This window comes from Microcaecilia unicolor, chromosome 6 (genome assembly GCF_901765095.1).
Source record: "Microcaecilia unicolor chromosome 6, aMicUni1.1, whole genome shotgun sequence".
Lineage (NCBI taxonomy): Eukaryota > Metazoa > Chordata > Amphibia > Gymnophiona > Siphonopidae > Microcaecilia > Microcaecilia unicolor.
This window is the reverse complement of record NC_044036.1, coordinates 311732800-311757819: the sequence shown is the minus strand read 5'-3', so window position 1 is coordinate 311757819 and position 25020 is coordinate 311732800. Positions and strand designations below refer to the sequence as shown.

General features: G+C 47.1%; 1 long non-coding RNA gene across 1 annotated transcript; it reads right to left on the bottom strand.

Annotated features, from left to right (window-relative positions):
- Positions 1–642: 642 nt before the first annotated feature.
- Positions 643–25020, bottom strand: LOC115473306. Its single transcript, XR_003942639.1, has 4 exons — positions 24942–25020; positions 24120–24129; positions 7892–7897; positions 643–652 (listed from the first exon to the last, which is right to left on the bottom strand). It is a non-coding gene; the product is annotated as an uncharacterized LOC115473306 (long non-coding RNA).

The following is a 25020-nucleotide window of genomic DNA, read 5'->3' as shown; positions in this document are numbered from 1 at the left end:
TACAGCAGAGCCTCCCCCCAGTCCAGGAGGAAGGCATCTGATGCCAGTCTGCCGTGGGCCTGAAGCCTGGAACAGAACTGAGGGACTTTGTGGTTCACTCGAGATGCGAAGAGATCTACCAAGGGGGTGCCCCACACCTGGAAGATCTGTCGCACTACACGGGAATTGAGCGACCACTCGTGAGGTTGCATAATCCTGCTCAACCTGTCTGCCAGACTGTTGTTTACGCCTGCCAGATATGTGGCTTGGAGCACCATGCCATGACAGCGAGCCCAGAGCCACATGCTGACGGCTTCCTGACACAGGGGGCGAGATCCGGTGCCCCCCTGCTTGTTGACGTAGTACATGGCAACCTGGTTGTCTGTCTGAATTTGGATAATTTGGTGGGACAGCCGATCTCTGAAAGCCTTCAGAGCGTTCCAGATCGCTTGCAACTCCAGAAGATTGATCTGCAGATCGCGTTCCTGGAGGGACCAGCTTCCTTGGGTGTGAAGCCCATCGACATGAGCTCCCCATCCCAGGAGAGACGCATCCGTGGTCAGCACTTTTTGTGGCTAAGGAATTTGGAAAGGACGTCCCAGAGTCAAATTGGACCAAATCGTCCACCAATACAGGGATTTGAGAAAACTCGTGGACAGGTGGATCACGTCTTCTAGATCCCCAGCAGCCTGAAACCACTGGGAAGCTAGGGTCCATTGAGAAGATCTCATGTGAAGGCGGGCCATGGGAGTCACATGGCCTGTGGAGGCCATGTGGCCCAGCAATCTCAACATCTGCCGAGCTGTGATCTGCTGTGACGCTCGCACCCGCGAGACGAGGGACAACAAGTTGCTGGCTCTCGCCTCTGGGAGATAGGCGCGAGCCGTCCGAGAATCCAGCAGAGCTCCTATGAATTCGAGTTTCTGCACTGGGAGAAGATGGGACTTTGGATAATTTATCACAAACCCCAGTAGCTCCAGGAGGCGAATAGTCATCTGCATGGACTGCAGGGCTCCTGCCTCGGATGTGTTCTTCACCAGCCAATCGTCGCAATATGGGAACACGTGCACCCCCAGCCTGCGAAGTGCCGCTGCTACTACAGCCAAGCACTTTGTGAACACCCTGGGCGCAGAGGCGAGCCCAAAGGGTAGCACACAGTACTGGAAGTGACGTGTGCCCAGCTGAAATCGCAGATACTGTCTGTGAGCTGGCAGTATCGGGATGTGTGTGTAGGCATCCTTCAAGTCCAGAGAGCATAGCCAATCGTTTTGCTGAATCAAGGGAAGAAGGGTGCCCAGGGAAAGCATCCTGAACTTTTCTTTGACCAGATATTTGTTCAGGGCCCTTAGGTCTAGGATGGGACGCATCCCCCGTTTTCTTTTCCACAAGGAAGTACCTGGAATAGAATCCCAGCCCTTCTTGCCCGGATGGCACGGGCTCGACCGCATTGGCGCTGAGAAGGATGGAGAGTTCCTCTGCAAGTACCTGCTTGTGCTGGAAGCTGGAAGACTGAGCTCCCGGTGGACAATTTGGAGGTTTTGAGGCCAAATTGAGGGTGTATCCTTGCCGGACTATTTGGAGAACCCACTGATCGGAGGTTATGAGAGGCCACCTTTGGTGAAAAGCTTTCAACCTCCCTCCGACTGGCAGGTCGCCCGGCACTGACACTTGGATGTCGGCTATGCTCTGCTGGAGCCAGTCAAAAGCTCGTCCCTTGCTTTTGCTGGGGAGCCAAGGGGCCTTGCTGAGGCGCACGCTGCTGACGAGAGCGAGCGCGCTGGGGCTTAGCCTGGGCCGCAGGCTGTCGAGAAGGAGGATTGTACCTACGCTTACCAGAAGAGTAGGGAACAGTCTTCCTTCCCCCGAAAAATCTTCTACCTGTAGAGGTAGAGGCTGAAGGCTGCCAGCGGGAGAACTTGTCGAATGCGGTGTCCCGCTGGTGGAGCTGCTCTACCACCTGCTCGACTTTTTCTCCAAAAATGTTATCCGCACGGCAAGGCGAGTCCGCAATCCGCTGCTGGATTCTATTCTCCAGGTCGGAGGCACGCAGCCATGAGAGTCTGCGCATCACCACACCTTGAGCAGCGGCCCTGGACGCAACATCAAAGGTGTCATACACCCCTCTGGCCAGGAATTTTCTGCACGCCTTCAGCTGCCTGACCACCTCCTGAAATGGCTTGGCTTGCTCAGGGGGGAGCGTATCCACCAAGCCCGCCAACTGCCGCACATTGTTCCGCATGTGTATGCTCGTGTAGAGCTGGTAAGACTGAATTTTGGCCACGAGCATAGAAGAATGGTAGGCCTTCCTCCCAAAGGAGTCCAAGGTTCTAGAGTCCTTGCCCGGGGGCGCCGAAGCATGCTCCCTAGAACTCTTGGCCTTCTTTAGGGCCAAATCCACAACTCCAGAGTCGTGAGGCAACTGAGTGCGCATCAGCTCTGGGTCCCCATGGATCCGGTACTGGGACTCAATCTTCTTGGGAATGTGGGGGTTAGTTAAAGGCTTGGTCCAGTTCGCCAGCAATGTCTTTTTTAGGACATGATGCATGGGTACTGTGGACGCTTCCTTAGGTGGAGAAGGATAGTCCAGGAGCTCAAACATTTCAGCCCTGGGCTCGTCCTCCACAACCACCGGGAAGGGGATGGCCGTAGACATCTCCCGGACAAAGGAAGCGAAAGACAGACTCTCGGGAGGAGAAAGCTGTCTTTCAGGAGAGGGAGTGGGATCAGAAGGAAGACCCTCAGACTCCTCGTCAGAGAAATATCTGATGTCTCCTTCGTCTTCCCACGAGGCCTCACCCTGTCAGACACAAGTTCACGAACCTGTGTCTGCAACCGTGCCCGGCTCGACTCCGTGGAATCACGGCCACGGTGGGGGCGTCGAGTGGTAGACTCCCTCGCCCGCACCGGCGAAGCTCCCTCCGCCGACGTAGTCGGGGAGCCTTCCTGGGAGGCGACCGCAGTCAGTACCGCACGCGGCACCGACGCCGGAGACCTCACCCCGGGCGATGGACCAGCCGTCGCCACGCTCGACGGTACCGGTGGCGCAAGCACCCCCGGTACCGGAGGGGTAGGGCGCAACAGCTCTCCCAGGATCTCTGGGAGAACGGCCCGGAGGCTCTCGTTCAGAGCGGCTGCAGAAAAAGGCATGGAGGTCGATGCAGGCGTCGATGTCAGAGTCTGTTCCGGGCGTGGAGGCTGTTCCGGGCTGTCCAGAGTGGAGCACATCGACACCTCTTGGACAGAGGGTGAGCGGTCCTCTCGGTGCCGATGCCTGCTGGGTGCCGACTCCCTCGGCGACCCAGAGCTCTCGGTGCCGACACAGGAAGGGGACCGGTGTCGATGCTTCTTCGACTTCTTGCGAAGCATGTCACCGGAGCTTCCCGGCACCGACGAGGAGGACGTAGAATCCAGCCGTCTCTTCCTCGGGGCCGAGGCCGAAGGTCGGTCTCGGGGGGGGGGGGGGGCTGTACCGCAGGAGCCCTCAGGGTAGGGGGAGACCCACCCGAAGGCTCACCGCCACCAGCAGGGGAATGGACAGCCCTCACCTGTACTCCAGACGAAGCACCACCGTCCGACGACATCAGCAGACGAGGTCCCGGTACCACCGACGTCGATACAGTCGTCCGATGTCTTAGCGCCGATGCAGAGGGCCGATGCCTCGATACACTGGCAGCCGAGGATGAAGGTCTGGACGCTGAAGACGTCGATGCACTCGATACCCCCGGTGCCGATGCCGACGAAGAGCCCGAGAACAAAATGTTCCACTGGACTAACCTCGCTACCTGATTCTGCTTTTGTAAAAGGGAACACAGACTACTGGCCTGAGGGCAGTGCCCAGCACCCAGACACTGAAGACACGACGCGTGCCTGTCAGTGAGCGAGATTACCCGGGCGCACTGGGTGCACTTCTTGAAGCCGCTGGAAGGCTTCGATGTCATGGGCGGAAAAATCACGCCGGCGAGATCAAAACTCGAAATGACGAAAACTGGCACCACAAAAATAGGGAGAAGAAAATTTCGACCGAGGCCTAACTGAGGCCTACCCCGTCGACGAAAGAAAACTTACCAGGGCGAAAAGCTCGAAATACGGGAAGGAAAAAACCAAACAGGCTCTTCCCGAACACTTTTTAAACTTTCTGAGAAGAAACGAGTCGAAAACGACGCGCGAGGTCAACTTTCCGGGGCACGAACGGCGAAACACGACCGTACCGAGCGCGGACAAAAGAAGACTGGCCGGCACGAACTGGTTTCGGGCAGGAAGACGGCCGCGCATGCTTTTGCAGTGAAGATTCCGATTGGAGGGGCTGCCGTGGACGTCACCCATCAGTGAGAAGAAGCAGCCTGCTTGTCCTCGGAGAATATTCCTATGGGTGCCTACACAATTAGCGCGCACTAATTTATGCACGAGCTAAAAATGCTAGCGCACCTTAGTAAACAGGGCCCTTAGTCGTCAACAATTTTTTAAACTGCACAAGACTATCACAAAGGCGAAACTATACAGGGAGAGCGTTCCATAATTAAATTCCCACAGACACAAATGCAGAAGCCCTTGTGTCACCATAATGTAAACGCACTACCTCATCTGTTGACAGTCGCATGGCAGTCTCTGATCTTAATACCCATCTTGGCTGGTAGATGGACAAAGCTTGTTTCAAGTAATATGGTGCAGCATACTTAAATTGCACCAGGTATAGCTATTAAAGCCACTGGAACTTGAGTGGACATGGAAGGAAAAACCTCTGTAGCCAAATCAAATGACTCAATGGTGTCACAAAAAGAGGAAAGGAATCAGAGAAAAAGAAAGGGAAAGCGCGGCCGTAGCCAAGGCCTATAACAGTCCAGTGATGCAGAAAAATAAATAAAACTTAGAAGCAGGAAAAAAAAAAGCTAAAACAATAAGGGAAAGAAAAGGAGTCACCCAAATAGGGGGAAAAAAAAAAGTTGAAAGGCACTCAAAAAGCTCTGTGAAGAGCAAGAGAAAATAAATAAAAGTTGACCACTCTTCACTACAGTAGAAAAAGGTATTGAGGTAACCGTGCACTCGCAGTTCCATTCACCTCCAGTGGCTGTAGCTTTAGTCTCTCCACCCATTTATCCAGCACCCACAGCCCAAAGACTTCCTCTAACAACAGAGAGGTTACAGTTCAGGCTGCTGAGGGAACAGGTGGGCAGGCAACAGGTAGTAGAGTTGAGGCTGTGGATGCTGGGGACTGATGGGGGGAGAGGGGTGCAGCCTCCGCATCTGTCCATTGCCCACCTACCTATAGAAGCAACAGCCTCTCTCCATTGCCCTCCCATCCAAGCAACTGCCACCTAAAGCTTCTCTACATCCCTTTCTTTCTAAGATCACCAAAACCCTTTTCCCTCCTTCCCTTATTCCATTTAGACTGTGACAGTATGCTCCATCAACTGTCACTGTTCATCAAAATCTATTCAAAACATAGGCTTACTGTGCATGTGAATTGGAACAGGAGAGGCTGGTAAGAATATAGGAAATAACCTTTTATATATAATAATAATAATAATAATAATAATAAAGACAAATATAACCTTTTATGTATAATGAAGAAAACCGGAAATAACTCTTATGTACAATAAGTATGAATAAGAAGAATCACATGTTCCAGAAGAAATGAAACTTATAACAGTATATAAATGAAATGTGCCTTAAAGGCTTCAGGCGGAGGCCGGCCAGATAGCAGATATGCTGAAAAAATAAGTTCCTTGAGCCAACGGGCTATAGTGGCTTTAGATGCTGGAGACCCTCTGCGCGGACCTGATAACACAATAAAATGATGATCAGAGGTCCGAAAGGCATTTGACATGCGCAGATACTGCAACAGAGCCTTTCGCACATCTAGGAGGTGCAATTGCCCAAAGAATTCTGGAAACTCCTCTTTAGAGAAGGAGGGCAGGAAAATAGGCTGGTTTAGGTGAAGCGCTGAAACCACCTTAGGCATGAAGGACGGCACAGTACGTATCATAACTCCGGACTCTGAAAACTGCAGAAATGGGTCTCGACAGGACAGCGCCTGGAGCTCAGACACCCATCTCGCCAATGTAATGGCCACCAAAAGGACTGTCTTTTTTAAAACTCTGCTAAGCTAACCGCCTTCACCACATTCTCTGGCAACAAATTCCAGAGTTTAATTACACGTTGAGTGAAGAAAAATGTTCTACGATTCGTTTTAAATTTACTACATTGTAGCTTCATTGCATGCCCCCTAGTCCTAGTATTTTTGGAAAGCGTAAACAGATACTTCACATCTACCCATTCAATTTCACTCATTTTATAGACCTCTATCATATCTCCCCCCCCTTAGCTGCCTTTTCTCCAAGCTGAAGAGCCCTAGCCGCTTTAGCCTTTCCTCATAGGGAAGTCGTCTCCCTCCCGTTTATTATTTTTGTCGCCCTTCTCTGTACCTTTTCTAATTCCACTATATCTTTGAGATGCGGCGACCAGAATTGAACACAATATTCAAGGTGCGGTCGCACCATGGAGCAATGCAAAGGCATTATAACATCCCATTTTTGTTTTCCATTCCTTTCCTAGTGGTTAGTGCAGTGGACTTTGATCCAGGGGAACTGAGTTCGATTCCCACTGCAGCTCCTTGTGACTCTGGGCAAGTCACTTAATTTATTATTTTTTATTTATTGTATTTATACCCCGCTCTTTCCCACTCGATAGCAGGTTCAGTGCAGCTTAAAAATTATGGGTTACAGAGTATCACAGAAGTAACACATTTGAAGGATAGAAGGGTTATGGTGGTTATATAGTGTAGGACAGGAAGAAGAGATGTGGAAGGGGGATAGAGGTATAGGTGCTGTTAGTGGTGTGGATTAGGTTCGTAAATTAATTCGGGTCGTTTGGATAGGCTTGTTTGAAGAGGTAGGTTTTCAGCAGCTTTCGGAAGGGTAGATGTTCGTTGGTTGTTCGGATGAATCTTGGTATGGCATTCCAGAGTTGGCTACCTATAACGGAGAAGTTGGATGCGTAGTAGGTTTTGTATTTGAGACCTTTGCACGTGGGAAGATGAAGGTTGAGATATGTTCGAGAAGATCTAGACCCGTTCCTGGCTGGAAGGTCGATCAGATTGGTCATGTAGCTTGGAGATTCTCTGTGGATGATCTTGTGGATCAGTGTGTGAACTTTGAAGTTTATTCATTCTTTGATGGGGAGCCAGTGGAGTTTTTCACGGAGTGGTGTTGCGCTTTCGAATCGTGATTTACCAAAGATGATTCTGGCTGCCGTGTTTTGGGCAGTTTGGAGTTGTTTTTCAGGATTTGGGCTTTACATCCAATTAAGATGCTGTTGCAGTACTCAGCGTGGGTGAGTACAGTGGATTGTACCAGATTGCAGAATGTTTTTGCGGGGAGGAATGGTTGCCCCTGGTACAAAATAAGTGCCTGAATATATTTATTTATCTGAATATATATGGAGTGGAGGAGTGGCCTAGTGGTTAGGGTGGTGGACTTTGGTCCTGGGGAACTGAGGAACTGAGTTCAATTCCCACTTCAGGCACAGGCAGCTCCTTGTGACTCTGGGCAAATCACTTAACCCTCCATTGCCCCATGTAAGCCGCATTGAGCCTGCCATGAGTGGGAAAGCGCGGGGTACAAATGTAACAAAAAAAAATAAAATAAAATAAAAAATAAACCACTTTGAATATAGTTGCAAAAACCTCAGAAAAGTGGTATATAAGTCCCATTTCCCTTTTCCTAATAATACCTAAAATTCTATTTGCTTTCTTAGCCGCAGCAACACACTGAGCAGAAGGGTTCAACGTATCAATGACGACACCTAGATCCCTTTCTTGGTCTGTCACTCCTAACATGGAGCCTTGCATGACATAGCTATAGTTCGGGCTCCTCTTTCCCACATGCATCACTTTTCACTTGCTCACATTAAACACTGTCATCTGCCATTTAGACTCCCAGTCTCGTACGGTCCTCTTGTAATTTTTCACAATTCTACCGTGATTTAATGACTTTGAATAACTTTGTGTCATCAGCAAATTTAATTACCTCACTAGTTACTCCCATCTCTAGGTCATTTATAAAGAGGAAAGGTCCCACTGAACTTTCTTTCTGAGAAGTTCTGAGAGAAGAGGACATTTCTCTGGTAAGTGAACGCTACTTTGCTTTGTGCTTTGGGAACTTAAAGATTGGGGTTTAAAGGAGGAATTGTAGGTTAGTGTTAGGCAAAATTAAAAAGCAAATTTCAACAGCTAAAGAAAACAGCTAATCTCCATAGTCTTTTCCACTTAGTTTTAAAAGCTTTGTACCACAGCATTAACAGATAGAATCCAACAGCCACTGCAGGATCTAATTTAGTATCCCCCCCCCCCCCACCCACCCCTAGGACAACTCCTCATTTATAGTCAGTTATTGTAATTAGGGTAACAAGCAAGGAGTGCTCTTATAGTTTTAAATACATTTCATCACCATCTAAGAAGGAAATACTAAATAAATCATACAATATACTACATAAAGAAAAAGACACTTTTATATTAGGCTAATATCCTTAATACTGTAGCAAGTTTTAAATTATTGAAAAACTCAAAAACACTAAGATGGAGTCAGCAGTCCAGCAGCGAGAGGGGTGCTATCCAGTCTTTTGATTTGAGTGTCACATGTATGATTATCTCCCAGTTGGTGAGATGTCATATGTTTGCGCCCGATGCAAAGAGCTCCTAGCTCTTAGAGAACGTGTCCGTTTTCTTGAGGCTAGAGTAGCAGACTTGGTGGATCTGAGGGAGACAGAGAGGTACATAGAGGAGACCTACAGGGATGTTGTAGAGAAGTCCCACCTTCAGTCTAGTAGCCCTTGTGCTACCTTGGAGGAGGGAGGTCTCCTAGAAGGAGAGCATCACCCTGGTGAAGTAGGAAGTACTCCTGTAGCCAGGACCTGCCCACCAGGGGATGTACTATCCTCTCGCACCGAGGATATGTCTCCAAGTGCTGCCCGGGAGGGAAAGGTTAGGACAGCTGTTGTAGTTGGTGATTCGATCATTAGGCATATAGATAGCTGGGTGGCTGGCTGGTGGACGTGAGGATCGCCTGGTGACTTGCCTGCCTGGTGCGAAGGTGGCGGACCTCACGCGTCACCTAGATAGGATTTTAGATAGTGCTGGGGAGGAGTCCGCTGTCTTGGTACATGTGGGTACCAATGACATAGGAAAATGTGGGAGAGAGGTTCTGGAAGCCAAATTTAGGCTCTTAGGTAGAAAGCTCAAATCCAGATCCTCTAGGGTAGCATTTTCTGAAATGCTACCTGTTCCACGTGCAGGGCCCAAGAGACAGGCAGAGCTCCAGAGTCTCAATGCGTGGATGAGACGATGGTGCAGGGAGGAGGGTTTTAGATTTGTTAGGAACTGGGCAACATTCTGGGGAAGGGGGAGCCTATTCCGAAAGGATGGGCTCCACCTTAACCAGGGAGGGACCAGGCTGCTGGCGTCGGCATTTAAAAAGGAGATAGAGCAGCTTTTAAACTAGAAATGGGGGGAAGGCCAACAGTCGCTCAATAGCGCATGGTTCGGGAAAAGGTATCTTGCAAAGATACCTCACAAACAGGGAAGATAGGGTTTCTGGATAGTGAGGTTGCACAACAGACCGTGGTAGACCAGGTGCCCTTAAATACAACTAAAGATCAGACAAAAGATGTCAAATCAATAGTGTCAGGTACTAAGCATCATGCAAATAAGAACAAACATACTCTGAAATGTCTATATGCAAATGCTAGGAGTCTAAGAAATAAGATGGGAGAGTTGGAATATATTGCACTAAATGAAAAATTGGATATAATAGGCATTACTGAGACCTGGTGGAAGGAGGATAACCAGTGGGACACTGTCATACCGGGGTACAAAGTATATCGTAGTGATAGGGTGGACCGGACTGGTGGAGGGGTAGCATTGTATATTAACGAGAGCCTTGACTCAGATAGATTACAAATTCAGCAGGACACAAATCACACCTTTGAATCATTGTGGGTTGAAATTCCATGTATAAAAGGGAAAAAAACGGTGATAGGAGTGTACTACCGTCCGCCTCGCCAGGATGAGCAGGTAGACACAGAAATGATAAAAGAAATCAGAGACGCGAACAAAATGGGCAATGTGATAATAATGGGTGACTTCAATTATCCAAATATAGACTGGGTAAGTGTAACATCGGGACACGCTACAGAGATACAATTCCTTGATGAAATCAAGGACAGCTTTATGGAGCAACTGGTGCAGGAGCCGACGAGAGAAGGAAAAATTCTAGACTTGGTCCTTAGTGGAGCGCATGATCTGGTGAGGGACGTTATGGTACTGGGGCCGCTTGATAACAGTGACCATAATATGATCAGTTTTGATATCGACCTTGAAGTAACTGTACACAGAAAGTCAAATACGTTAGCGTGTAACTTTAAAAAAGGAAACTATGATAAAATGAGAAGAACGATAAAAAAAAAAAAAAAAAAAAAAAAACTTAGGGGGGCAACTGAAAGAGTAAAAACTGTACAACAGGCGTGGACGCTGTTCAAAAATACCATCCTGGAGGCCCAGGCCATACATATTCCGCGAATTAGAAAAGAAAGACGGAACTCCAAAAGACAGCCGGCCTGGTTGAAAAGTGAGGTGAAGGAAGCTATTAGGGCTAAAAGAAACGCCTTCAGAAAATGGAAGAAGGAACCGTCTGAAAATAACAAGATGCAGCATAAGGAGTGTCAAAGCAAATGCAAGGCGCAGATAAAGAAGGCCAAGAGGGATTACGAAAAAAAGATAGCATTAGAGGCAAAAAAAACATAGTAAAAAATTTTTTCGGTATATTAAAAGCAGGAAGCCGGCAAAAGAATCGGTTGGGCCGCTGGATGACCGAGGGGTAAATGGGGCGATCAAGGAAGACAAACACGTAGCGGAGAGACTGAATGAATTCTTTGCTTCGGTCTTCACCGAGGAAGGTTTGGGTGGGATACCGGTGTCGGAAATAGTATTTCAAGCGGACGAGTCGGAGAAACTTACTGACTTCACGGTAAACCTGGAGGACGTAATGGGGCAGTTCGGCAAACTGAAGAGTAGCAAATCTCCTGGACCGGATGGTATTCACCCGAGTACTGATAGAACTGAAAAATAAGCTTGCGGAGCTACTGCTAGTGATATGCAACTTATCCTTAAAATCGAGCGTGGTACCGGAAGATTGGAGGGTGGCCAATGTAACGCCCATTTTTAAAAAAGGCTCCAGGGGAGATCCGGGAAATTATAGACCGGTGAGTCTGACGTCAGTGCCGGGGAAAATGGTAGAGGCTATTATTAAAAACAAAATTACAGAGCACATCCGAGGACATGGATTACTGAGACCGATTCAGCACAGCTTTTGTGTGGGGAAATCTTGCCTGACCAATTTACTTCAATTCTTTGAAGGAGTAAACAAACATGTGGACAAAGGGGAGCCAGTTGATATTGTGTATCTGGATTTTCAAAAGGCGTTTGACAAGGTACCTCATGAAAGGCTACAGAGGAAATTGGAGGGTCATGGGATAGGAGGAAATGTCCTATTGTGGATTAAAAACTGGTGAAAGGATAGGAAACAGAGAGTGGGGTTAAATGGGCAATATTCACAATGGAGAAGGGTAGTTAGTGGGGTTCCTCAGGGGTCTGTGCTAGGACCGCTGCTTTTTAATATATTTATAAATGATTTAGAGATGGGAGTAACTAGCGAGGTAATTAAATTTGCTGATGACACAAAATTATTCAAAGTCGTTAACTCGCGACAGGATTGTGAAAAATTACAAGAGGACCTTACGAGACTGGGAGACTGGGCGGCTAAATGGCAGATGACGTTTAATGTGAGCAAGTGCAAGGTGATGCATGTGGGAAAAAAGAACCCGAATTATAGCTACGTCATGCAAGGTTCCACGTTAGGAGTTACGGACCAAGAAAGGGATCTGGGTGTCGTCGTCGATAACACGCTGAAACCTTCTGCTCAGTGTGCTGCTGCGGCTAGGAAAGCGAATAGAATGTTGGGTATTATTAGGAAAGTTATGGAAAACAGGTGTGAGGATGTTATAATGCCGTTGTATCGCTCCATGGTGCGACCGCACCTTGAGTATTGTGTTCAATTCTGGTCGCCGCATCTCAAGAAAGATATAGTACAATTGGAAAAGGTGCAGCGAAGGGCGACTAAAATGATAGCGGGGATGGGACGACTTCCCTATGAAGAAAGACTAAGCAGGCTAGGGCTATACAGCTTGGAGAAGAGACGGCTGAGGGGAGACATGATAGAGGTATATAAAATAATGAGTGGAGTGGAACAGGTGGATGTGAAGCGTCTGTTCACGCTTTCCAAAAATACTAGGACTAGGGGGCATGCGATTAAACTACAGTGTAGTAAATTTAAAACAAATCGGAGAAAATTTTTCTTCACCCAACGTGTAATTAAACTCTGGAATTCATTGCCGGAAAATGTGGTGAAGGCGGTTAGCTTAGCAGAGTTTAAAAAGGGGTTGGACGTTTTCCTAAAGGACAAGTCCATAAACCGCTACTAAACAGACTTGGAAATATCCAAAATTCCAGGAATAACATGTATAGAATGTTTGTACGTTTGGGAAGCTTGCCAGGTGCCCTTGGCCTGGATTGGCCTCTGTCGTGGACAAGATGCTGGGCTCGATGGACCCTTGGTCTTTTCCCAGTATGGCATTACTTATGTTAAAATGCAGCGGTCCCAGCACAGACCCCTGGGGAACCCCACTAACCACCCTTCTCCATTAAGAATACTGATCATTTAACCCTATTCTCTTGTTTTCTATCTTTTAACCAGTTTTTAATCCACAATCGAACACTACCTCCTATCCCATGACTCTCCAATTTCCTCTGGAGTCTTTCATGAGGTACTTTGTCAAACACCTTCTGAAAATCCAGATATGCAATATCAACCGGCTCACCTTTATCCACGTTTGTTCACCCCTTCTGCTGGTTACGCCCCTCTCTATGCAGTCGAGCATACTTCTGACATCAGCCACCACCTTGTCACATTGCTTTGCCATCTTGCCATCCTCAGACACCATCAACCTGATGTCTCTTCTAGTCTGTGCATGTCGGCCTTTTGACTCCTAGCATGCAAAATTTCTATGGATTTATACACCCCACATGTAACACACTACATTTCTTCACTTTAAAGTTTAACTGCTAAATATTAGCCCAAGCTTCTAAGTTTTGTAGATACCTTCTTATGTTTTTACTCTCAACAAGATGTCAATTGTAGCTAGCCTTTATGGTATCTGAAAAAAAAAAAAAAACTTTTCCTTCTAATTCATTTATTTGTAGTACTATAGTATGGGAAGCAGAGAAAAAAGTTTAAAACAAAATTCTAAAATATTCTAATCAAGTATAGAATAAGAGATGGTATTTAAAGAGATGTTATTTATACACCTAAATACAGCAAAATCGTAAGACAACCACAAATAAAATGTACTTCGCCAGACATCATTTACGTCTATTAATGATGAACAAAAGATGCAAAATTTCATGGTGAAACAGGTGTTGTATTTCAGGCAAGTACAGTTACAACCAAAGTTGGGGAAAAGAGGAACTCTGCTTCACATTCATAAATTAAAAAGCTCCTTGAAGAAACTCCTCCCCTTAGGAAGATGAAGCATTATAAGGCTGGGTGTAACAGGAAATTAAAGAAGCTCCTCTGAACCAAGGAATAGAAACTATGTAAAAGGTAAAATTATGTCTTACCTGATCATTTTCTTTCCTTTAATGCAGCAGATGAATCCAGGAACTAGTGGGTTAAGTCTGCTTACCAGCAGGTGGAGATAGAGATAAACTAAAGGTAGTGACGCCAGAAGGCCAGCTCCTTCCTCAGTTAGTATGTCACTCGTAAGCATTTGCCAAGGCCAAAAATATGAAACCAACAAGCAGAAACCATCCTCACTATGAAAATCAGAGAAACAAATAAGAACATCGAAATAACTGCAACTTGATCCAGAAATTGGAATCCTTTCTATGTTCCCATATCTGTCTGAACTCTGCAAAAGAGAACCCGGAAGGAAAAAATAGCCACACTGCGCAGAAAATGAAAAAAATGTCGGCTGAACTAGGGAGGGATCCTGGATTCATCTGCTGCGTTAAAGGAAAGAAAATTTTCAGGTAAGACAATTTTACCTTCCTTGTCACTTGCAGCAGATGAATCCAGGAACTAGTGGGATGTACCAAAGCATTCCTTAAGTATGGTGAGAAGCCAACGCTCCCCGCGCCAACACTCCCGCCCCAAAACTCGTATCCTCTCGAGCAGACACGTCTAGCCTGTAATGCTTCGCAAACGTATGACAAGACGCCCAAGCAGCCGCTCGACAAATCTCTTCCAGAGATAAGGCTGACGCCTCTGCCCAAGAAGCCATCTGTGCCTAAGTAGAATGAGCCTTCAGGGCCACTGGAGCCACCCGCCCTTGTAACAGATATGCCGCTCCAATGGCTTCCCTAATCCAGCGAACAATGGAAGCCTTAGAAGCCGCCTCGCCTCTTTTCGATCCCGACAAGAGCACAAAGATGATCCGAGCGTTGAAACTTGTTAGAGATGTGCAAGTACTGAAACAAGGCTCTCCGCACGTCCAGGAAATGTAGCGAGGCAAACTCCCCCAGATAATCCTCTCTTCGAAAAGACGGAAGATAAAACGCCTGATTGACATGGAAAGCCGAAACCACTTTAGGTAGAAATGACGGCACCGTCCGGATTGACACCCCTGCTTCAGAAAACTGCAAAAAAGGATCTCTGGAAGACAAAGCCTGAATTTCAGAAATCCTCCTAGCCGAAGCAATGGCCACCAAAAACACTGTCAAGTGTTAGATCCTTCTCAGGAACCTTATTCAACGACTCAAACAGTGGGGCCTGGAGGGCTCACAGTACCACATGCAAATGCCATGCCAGGCATGGCTGCCGCAGAGAAGGCTGAAGAGCCCCGCGTAGGAAACGGACCACATCAGAGTGAGCTGCTAAAAAGGAACCGTCCAGTTTGCCCCTAAAACAAGGTAGCACAGCCACCTGCACTCGAAGGGAATTATATGCCAATCCCTTTTGAAGACCGTTCTGAAGGAACTCCAGAATAATTGGAATGTCCACCCGAAAAGGCGATTCAGCACACCACGCCGAGAAAGCTTTCCACACTCGCGCGTACGCTGCTTTTCCGTGCCCCCAAGAGTGGCAATGACTAGTCCTGAAAACCCCTTCTTCCTCAGCTGCCGCCTCTCGCCAGGCCGTAAGACCAAAGCGGGAGGGATTTTCCATCTGAACTGGCCCTTGATGCAGCACATCGGGAGTCACCGGAAGTCGCAATGGTGGCTCTGAGAGAGCTCGAACGAGATCCGCATACCACGGCTGTCAGGGCCAGACTGGGCCACTAGAACGACTGGCCACCGATACCGCCCTATGCAGCAAAGAACTCTCCCTATCAGAGGCCACGGAGGAAAAACATACAGTAGCTGTTGTTCTGGCCATGGCTGGAGAACAGCGCCCAATCCTGTGGATCTTGGATGCCGCTTGCGGCTGAAGAACTGGGGAACTTTGGCATTGCAAGCCATGGCCATGAGATCCATAACTGGTCTTCCCAAACGTTGACAGATCAGCCAAAAAGCAGAGTCCGACAGCGTCCATTTCGCTGCGTCCAAAAGAGTCCGGATGAGAAAATCCGCTTGAACATGGTCTTGACCTGCAACTTGCGCTGCTGACAGACTCTGAACATAGTAACATAATAGATGACGACAGAAAAAGACCTGCACGGTCCATCCAGTCTGCCCAACAAGATAACTCATATTTGCTGCTTTTTGTGTATCCCCTACTTTGATTTGTACCTGTGCTCTTCAGGGCACAGACCGTATAAGTCTGCCCAGCACTATCCCCGCCTCCCAAATCCCCGCCTCCCAACCACCAGCCCCTCCTCCCAACCACCGGCTCTGGCACAGACCGTATAAGTCTGCCCAGCACTATCCTCACCTCCCAACCACCAGCTCTGGCACAGACCGTACAAGTCTGTCCAGCACTAACCCCGCCTCCCAACCACCAGTCCCGCCTCCGCCCATACTAGAAGACGAGACGCTTCCACTGCCAAGGGAAGACTGCGAGTGCCCCCCTGCCGACTGATGTAGGCCACCATCATGGTGTTCTCCGAGAATACACGAACCGCCTGCCCCTGCAGAAAGTCCTGAAAACTCTGCAGTGCATTCACGACTGCTCGCAACTCCAGACAATTTATCGGCTAAGTCACTTCAAGAGGTGTCCACGATCCCTGGGCTACTCGATGAAGACAATGGGCTCCCCAGCTCGAAGGGCTGGCATCCGTCATGACTACTACCCAATTGGGAGACGCCAGAGAAACACCCTTCTGCAAACTGGCTGACCGGAACCACCATGAGAGACTGTCCCTGGCCTGGCTCGACGTCGGCGACCATCTGCTCAAAAGGAAATTATGAAGAGGCCGCATGTGAGCCCTTGCCCATGGAATGACCTCCAAGGTCGCCGTCATGGAACCGAGGAGCTGAACAGTCCCACACTCGGGGAGCGTGACAACTCAATAAGGTCCGTACCTGAGAAAGCAATTTGATCCTTAGCCCCTGATCTGCTATGGATTTACAGCCTGTCTCACTAACACAGACTACACAATAATTACCGTGGATTCTTTTGGATTCATAATGAGTAAATGAAACCTTTATTAGAGGAAGCTAGATTCTACAATTGGTTAATATATACACATATAAACTGGTTAGCACATATACAACAATTAGCTCTAGAAACACAATGGTTAGCTGTATAAACAATCATGACATCACTGGTCTCTACATCTAAGCAATGCAGAGTTCTTTGACCAAGAAAGAAACAATAATTACATACATACAATCATCACTGATCTCCATCATCCAAGCTCTTATTCATCAGCTGGGAGGTCCGTTACACAGCGAGAGCGCTAGGAGCTTTTTGGACCAGGAATAGATTTCTGCGCAGCCCATACGTTGCTCACAGATAAACCCCACTGTGCTGTGACAAGGCCCTCCTTTTTATTAGGCGCTGATCTCATGTCCAAAACTATGGAAAGTTACAGGAATGCCTCCAAGGGAAAATTACAGAATGCACATGAGGATGCAGTCACATGCTTCCGGCAAAAGTAAACAGCCCACTGGCCAGGTGGTTCGTCTCTTGGCTTCGAGCATATCCTGTTTCCCCCCTGCACAAACTGAATCGGTTAGAGACATGCCTTATCTTTCACATTCCAACATTTTTATATTCACAAGGAAAGTTACTTTCAGTCAGAAAAACAAGATTTCAAAGGGTATTATCGGACAAAAGCAGGATAGAAAAGCAATCCTTTAAGGTAACACTTAATCATGTTTAAACAGAATTACTTCTAATCAACAATACAGACCCCAAGTGCACTGGTCGATCCAGACAGGGTTGAAAAACAATCTTTTAAAATTCTATTCCATTACAGCCCTCTGGGAGAAACACCTTCCCCCGCTTCGCATCAAATTGCACTCCAAGATACTCCAGACTCTGAGTAGGAACCAGATGACTCTTGTCCATATTGACAACCCAACCTAAGGATTCCAACAACAACTTCACTCGGTCGGTGATCACTCGACTCTCCTCTGCTGTCGTCGCCCGAATCAGCCAGTCATCAAGATATAGATACACTCAAATCCCCTCCTTCCGCAGAAACACCGCCGCCACCACCACGACCTTGAAAAAAGTGTGCGGGGCAGTGGCCATTCCAAAAGGAAGGGCCCGAAACTGGAAGTGCTGACCCAGCACCGCAAATCTGAGACATCTCTGATGAGGCTGCCAAATGGGAATGTGCAGGTAAGCTTCCCTCAAATCGAGAGCCGTCAAAAACTCGCCTGGTTGAACAGCAGCAACTGCCCTTAATGTCTCCATGCGGAAGTGACGAACCTGCAAAAACTGTTTACTTTTCTGAGATCGAGAATAGGCCGAAAAGCCCCTCCATTCTTTGGAACCACAAAGAAGATGTACCAACCTGTGCGTCTTTCGAGAGGAGAAACAGGCACGACAGCCCCTATCCTTAGCAGGTCTCGCAAACACTGCAGAACCGCTGTCCTCTTGGCCCACAATACACAGCGGGACTCCAGAAAAAAGTCTGTGATGGGAGAGAAGAATTCTAGCTTGTAACCTTCTCGCACCACATCAAGGACCCACTGGTTCGAAGTAATTCTGGCCCACTCTGGAAGAAACAGAAAAAGCCAACCACCTATCTGCTCTCCTCCCGAGTGGACCTGCGCCCCATCATTGGGAGGCCCGAGAAGGAGCCCCCTGACGAGAAGGGGGTCCAGCCGGACGCTTCTCGTTGCAAAAGGAAAAATGCTGCCCAAAACGAGGACGCTGAAAGGCTGTGTTGGACCGCCCCGGGCGATACCGTTGCGTCTCTCTGAAACGTGACCTCGAGGCTCTCTGCCTGGAAGTAGATTTGGGTCTATCCTCCGGAAGATGCTGAGATTTGGAATCCCCCAAATCTTTTAACAATCTTTTCTAGGTCTTCCCCATAAAGCAATTTCCCTCGGAAAGGCAATTTAATGAGCTGTTGCTTAGAGGCCATATCTGCGGCCCAATGATGGAGCCACAGAAGACACCAAGAGGAAACGATCAAGGCCATGAGTTTGGCCAAAGCACGAACCAAATCATACAAGGCATCCGCCAAGTACAACAGCCCAATATCCATCAGCGACATCTGAGGAGTTCCCTGTATAGACTCCGAAATCGAATCCATAACAGAATGTAGCCAACTGAGACAAGCTCTAGCCCCATAAGAACTACAAACAGAAGCTTGAAGTGCCAAAGCGGCCACCTCAAAGGCACATTTTAAAGAGGACTCTAGTCATCTGTCTTGCATATCCTTAAGTGCCACACCACCTTCCACTGGAAGACTAGTCTTCTTAGTGACCACCGTCACCAGGGCATCCACCCTAGGTAGAGCAAACTGCTCTAAACGGTCCGCTGAAACTGGATACAGCCTGGCAATAGCCCTGGCTACTTTCAGCACCTCATCCGGATACGCCCACTGGGCCGAAATCAACTATTCAATAGCTTCATGTACTGGAAAGGCCTTAGGTCATCTGGTACTAGCCATCTTAAGGTTGACCGCCTGAGAAGCCGTAACCTCAGTGTCCTCTATATTCAGGGTTTCCAGCGCCTGAGAGATAAAGGACAACTCCTCCTTATGGAAAATCCTCATGGCAGAAGAGTCCTCCGGTTGGTCAGTGAGGACACAGTCCTCCACCCCCGTCTGCTACGAGAGAGCCACCATGGAGGAAGCTGCAGGCGACCGTATGCAGGACCCCTCCTCAGACCTCAAAGAAAGCCTAGGCTTTTTAAGGAAGGAGAAATCCTCTGGGGGGAAAAACCCAGAATCTCTTAGTTACCCCCCAGACCCCCTGAGAGAATCAAAGGCCGAAGCTGTCGCAGTCGCTTGAGGTGGGGGCAAGGCCCTTTTCAACAAAAACGCCTGATGGAGTAGCAAAAACTCTGGCACAAACCCCTCCCCCGCAATGGAGGTCGCAGCCATGGCACCTGCACCACCGACTCCCCTACCAGCGGAGAAGTTTTGCCCAAAACTGCTACCGGAGCCAGCTCCGCAACCGATCGCAAAATGGTGCGATGATTGCCAGGCTCTGGCCGGGAAAGCACACTCTAGGGGGGCCACCGCTCCGTCGAATCCCACCAAATCAGCGCAGCCCGCGCTGCAGAGGCCCGCCGCCGAACGCCGTTTTGCGCATCGGGAACTGCGTTTTACTGCCTCCGCTGCCCGTCCCCGAACAGGAACCCAGCGGGACTTACCCTGGACCGGGAAAGCACAAGAACTGACAGCTGAGCCAAAGAAAAAAAAAACTCTCCGACTCCACTTCGAGGCAGGCTCAGACAAGCAGGCAACAGAGAACAGGACTCGGACAGCAGTAACACAAACCTGCTCTCAGCAAAAACACACTTCCCTGTGCTTCTGTGTTTCTCTTTTAAATAAAAAAAACCAAAAAAAAAAAAACCCATAGAATTTAAGTGAGGAGGCAGAAACAAACAGGGAAGGAAAGGAACAGCAAAAGCCTGTTCAGAGGGAATTTGAGGTGCGGCAGGGACCCAGCAACTGCGTATGCTGCCAAAGGGGACACCAACAGTCCGCCACCCCCGGCTCAAACTGGCCACCAGCCTAGGAGCACCCTCAGAGGCCTTGGGCCCAGGAGCTGGAGAAAAAGCCGTCCACCACCTGCTGAGATAGAGACATAGTAACTGAGGAAGGAACTGGCTGTCTGGCATCACTGCCTTTAGTTTGTTTATCTCTACCTTCACCTGCTGGTAGGCGGACTTAACCCACTAGTTCCTGGATTCATCTGCTGCAAGTGACAAGGAACAGTTGATACACAGTGCTAAGCCTTGAATACATCTAAGTTTCTGATGTTAGAATATTTAAAACTTGGAAAGTATCTGGACAGTGATAGGTTAAATGACCCAAAAATGTGAATCCAGGAAAGATATTGCTCAAAAATATAGTTTTTCCAAAACAGATTTTGTTCAGCTGGCATAAAGAAACTAACTGTCCTGAACAATGGTTAAATGGAGAAATGTACTCTTGGCTTCTGCTGCTGTTGTGACAGGATTTGTTTACAGCTTCTATTAAAAATAGCAGTTCCATTACAAATGGCTGTATGTGAGAAGAATTTGATTATACAATGTCACTACTTCCCCTGCTTTACACATCATGCCAATGTGCTTTTTTTCTCAGCAATTGGTTCAGGTCACTGTTTGATGGGTTTATGAATTCATTACAGGAAACAAATGGATCCCACAATTCAAAGAGCTACTCTCTCAGCCAATCAAATTGCCAATTCCCCCCTCCCCCCTCATCCCTAGTGAAGTCACTTCATGTCTCAAGCTTGTACATACACAAAGAGAAAGGAGAAATGTCTTACCAGATCATTTTCTTTTCTTTAGTCAGCGACACTGTTCTGAACCAATGGAGGTTATTCTTTCCTACCGGCAGGTGGAGTTAGAGAAAACAATTTTTCCAGAAGTGCTCCCTGGAACAATCCAATATACACCTGCCCAAGCAGAAGAAAGTCTCTTTGTAATGCACCCATGCCCCATCAACCACTGCAGCTGCAATGATAATCAAGCGAGCAAACCACCAGAGTGGCACTCGCTACCCTGCATATGCCAGAATATAGCTATATCACAGGAATCCATATGGCTGCCAAACTGAATTTCTCTTTATTTTATTTAAAGCACTGAAAAGAAAGCACACAGCATACCCAGAACCCTGGGCCAAGGTCTTCAAAGGGCAAGACTTCAGAACAGTGTCACTGACTAAAGATGGGGAAAACAGGTCTTATCCGATTTTCTTTCCATTAGTCCTTCCCACTATTCTAGAACCTGTGGGATAGTTGTGTACATCAACCAGCAGGTGGAGATAGAGAACTGAAAACTGAGCTGAGACATCTCTTGGCATCCAGTCCAGCTCCTCAGTATTTATGGAGACAAGAAGTAGGGAGAAACTCAGAATACAAACAACAACCTTAAACAACTCATTAATCTAACACTAACCAGATGAGCAAATAAGTGTGGACTACCTGCTCTCTGTAAATCTCTCAAACCACTGGACGACTACCTGCTCTCTGTAAATCTCTCAAACCACTGGACGACTACCTGCTCTCTGTAAATCTCTCAAACCTCTGGACGACTACCTGCTCTCTGTAAATCTCTCAAACCACTGGACTACCACCTGCTCTCTGTAAATCTCTCAAACCACTGGACGACTACCTGCTCTCTGTAAATCTCTCAAACCACTGGACGACTACCTGCTCTCTGTAAATCTCTCAAACCACTGGACAAGTACCTGCTCTCTGTAAATCTCTCAAACCACTGGACAAGTACCTGCTCTCTATAAATCTCTCAAACCACAAGTATCTGCTCTTTGTAAGTCTGGGGTTTTTTCTTTTGCAGCATTTGCAATCAGTTTTTTTTTTTTTTTTATCAGGATACATTTCATTCTCTAATCTTAAAATTGTTTTTGACTATTGTAATGTCATTTACTTAGGAATTTCCAAATCTTTACTCAAACGGCTTCAGACACAGAAAAACACAGCTATTTGTCTTCTCTGCACAAATTTGATCATGTCTGTCTTAAAGAATCATCATTGGTTACCAGTCAAATTTTGCATTCAGTTCAAAAAAACCTTGTTCTTAGCATTTTGGGCTTTTCAACAAGGTTCACCACCTTATTTATCTTCACTATTCCTTACACCCCAGTTTAGGTCCTACACTCTGTTAATGACCATCATACGGTTCTGCCGGGCCCTTGCTCAGCACAAATGGAGATTACTCATTACAGTGCCTTCTTTGTTGCTCCATACCTGTAGAATTCCATGCCATTACCTCTACGCAGCGAATTTGCCCTAAAGAAATTTAAATCACTGTTAAGGCCTGGCTATTTCAACAGGCCTTTAATAACGAGTAATGTTGGTGTGATTGGTCCTGATATCGGAATAAGGGTATATTCTTGCTTGCATGGGTTACCTTTTCTATGATTTATTGTAATTCCTTTCTTTTACCTTTTATTGGATTGCTAACCACTTTGTCCCACCTGACAGTTAAAGCAGTATAAAGTCATGAATGAATGAACTCGCAGAGATCAAGACATTATGAAGGAAGCACCATGCAAGGTGACAGTCATTATCTGACCCACTACTTCACATGGACTACATACCTGAGAAACATTAGCAGGCCTCTGGAATAGTAACAAGAACTAATGGAAAGATTATCACCAGGTAAGACCTAATTTTTCCTTCTATTCCATAGCTTCCCACTATTCCAGAACCTGTGGGATGCTCTAAAGTAATCCCTAGACTGGGTGGGATCCTGGCACTACTGCCCTGAGAGTCTAAGCCCCAAAACTGGCTTCTGCATGTGCCACATCCACCCTCTAGTGCTTGACAAAGATAAGCAGAGTTGACCACATCGCTGCCTTCCAAATATCCACCGGAGACAGTAAGGTAGTCTCTGCCCCAGGGGTATAGCCAGACCTGTCATTTTGGATGGGCCTTCCAAAATCCCCCCACCTTCTCTTGTATCTATCTCCTCTGCCCCCAGATTCAGCATTTGCTCCCGTTTTGACAGCAGCAACAGCAGTGATGTACATCCACTACCTGCTTCCCTCTGCTGCATCCAGCCAGAGAGGAAACAGGAAGTGACATCTTCAAGGGTAGGATTCAGCAAAGGGAAGACTGCAAGTTTGACTCAGGCAGCAGACTGCTGCTGGGAAAGGTGCCAAGTTAGAACAAGAAGGGGGGGTATTGCCAGGCTCTGGGCAAGGAACAAATGCCAAGTCCGAGGATGGAAGACAGGGAAATGAGGCGGCAGCTGCTGAACTGTTTTGGAGGCCAGATAGGGTGGGCCTGAGCCAAGAATGGGTGGGCCTATGCCCACCCAGGTCCACCTGTACCTTCACCACTACTCTGCCCAGGATGTCGCTGTACATATTGTAGAATGAGCCCAAAAGGCCTGAAGAGTCTGCTTCCCTGCAAGCAAATAAGCTGACATGATAAAGTCTCCTTCAGCCATCTGGAAGCAATGAGCCCAAGCCTCTGTTTAGCAAAAAGCACACTGCCCGATTTAAGAAACTCATTTTAGGGTCATTCCATGCCAAGTGGTCTAAACCTTCCCACCATCATGCCTCCAGTTTTGTTCAAATGTTATCTGTTGCGCAAGTCAGGTGTTAAACGAAGTTTCCCAAAATTTGAGGTCTCTTAACTGCAATAGTTGCAGATCTAGACCCCCTTTTCTGAAAGGTTGTCAGTCCATGAGCGCGCGACATTTACCAAAATGCCATTTTTGGAGTCTAATAAAATCCACATTTATAAGAATGGCTAAAAAATTCAAATCCTGTACAGTTTTTGATGCTAATTCCGATGAAATACATTTTAACATTATGGATGCAAAATCCAGTCAAACAAGTTGACTCAAAGTGTGCATCAAAATTGGACACAACTCATCGGAACATATTTGGACCAATATTCAGATCGCAACAACTTCCATGCAAAGATACGGACTTGAAATTTTGAACAAGCATTATGCTTGTGCTGGACATAAAACTGCCAGATTTGCAACTAACCAGCATCTATAACCGCCCTGCAGGATCTCTTCAAAGTTGGCACTGTCAGTGCAAACGGTAAAATGTACCAAAGTTCAAAGCCAATTATTAAAAAAGAGTCTGCCTGAATCAGCTTGTGAATAGTATCATCTGAAAGAGTGTGCTCTACAACACTGATATGTTTTTGTTTTGCAGTGCCACCATTAAGTAGCCATTTACTCAGGTCAAAGTATGTTATATTTAGTACACTTGATGCGCTAAATTTTCTTCATTTCTAGGAAATTGAGTCTTAATAATCGCTTCAAAGTATTGATATAATTATTCATTCATATTTTATTCGTTGATTGTGCGCTGTTATCAGTTTGGCTGTGCCATCTCAGGTGAATAATCCAGCTTAATAAAATATTTTAAAAAGTGTGTTTATCATCTGTTGTACCATTTAATTATAGATGTCAGAAGACAAGAAAAATGAAGAATCCTTGGCTCCTTGTTCAATTGGGAAAAATGCTGGTACATCAAAGTGCCACGTAATCTTCTATACCTTGTTCAGATTGGGATGATGATGATGCTGATGGTTCTAGCATTTTATTTAGTGTCGACTTGTTTTTTTATTTAGCTCACAAAGTTTGGCAGCTGTTTATTTATTTTTTTTGTTACATTTGTACCCCGCGCTTTCCCACTCATGGCAGGCTCAATGCGGCTTACGTGGGGCAATGAAGGGTTAAGTGACTTGCCCAGAGTCCCAAGGAGCTGCCTGTGCCTGAAGTGGGAATCAAACTCAGTTCCTCAGCTCCCCAGGACCAAGGTCCACCACCCTAACCACTAGGCCACTCCTCCACTCTAAGTCCAGCTCTTACATTATGATTCTTCTTCTTGAATGGATTGCAACATTTCTTTAGCATTGATTGATATTCACTT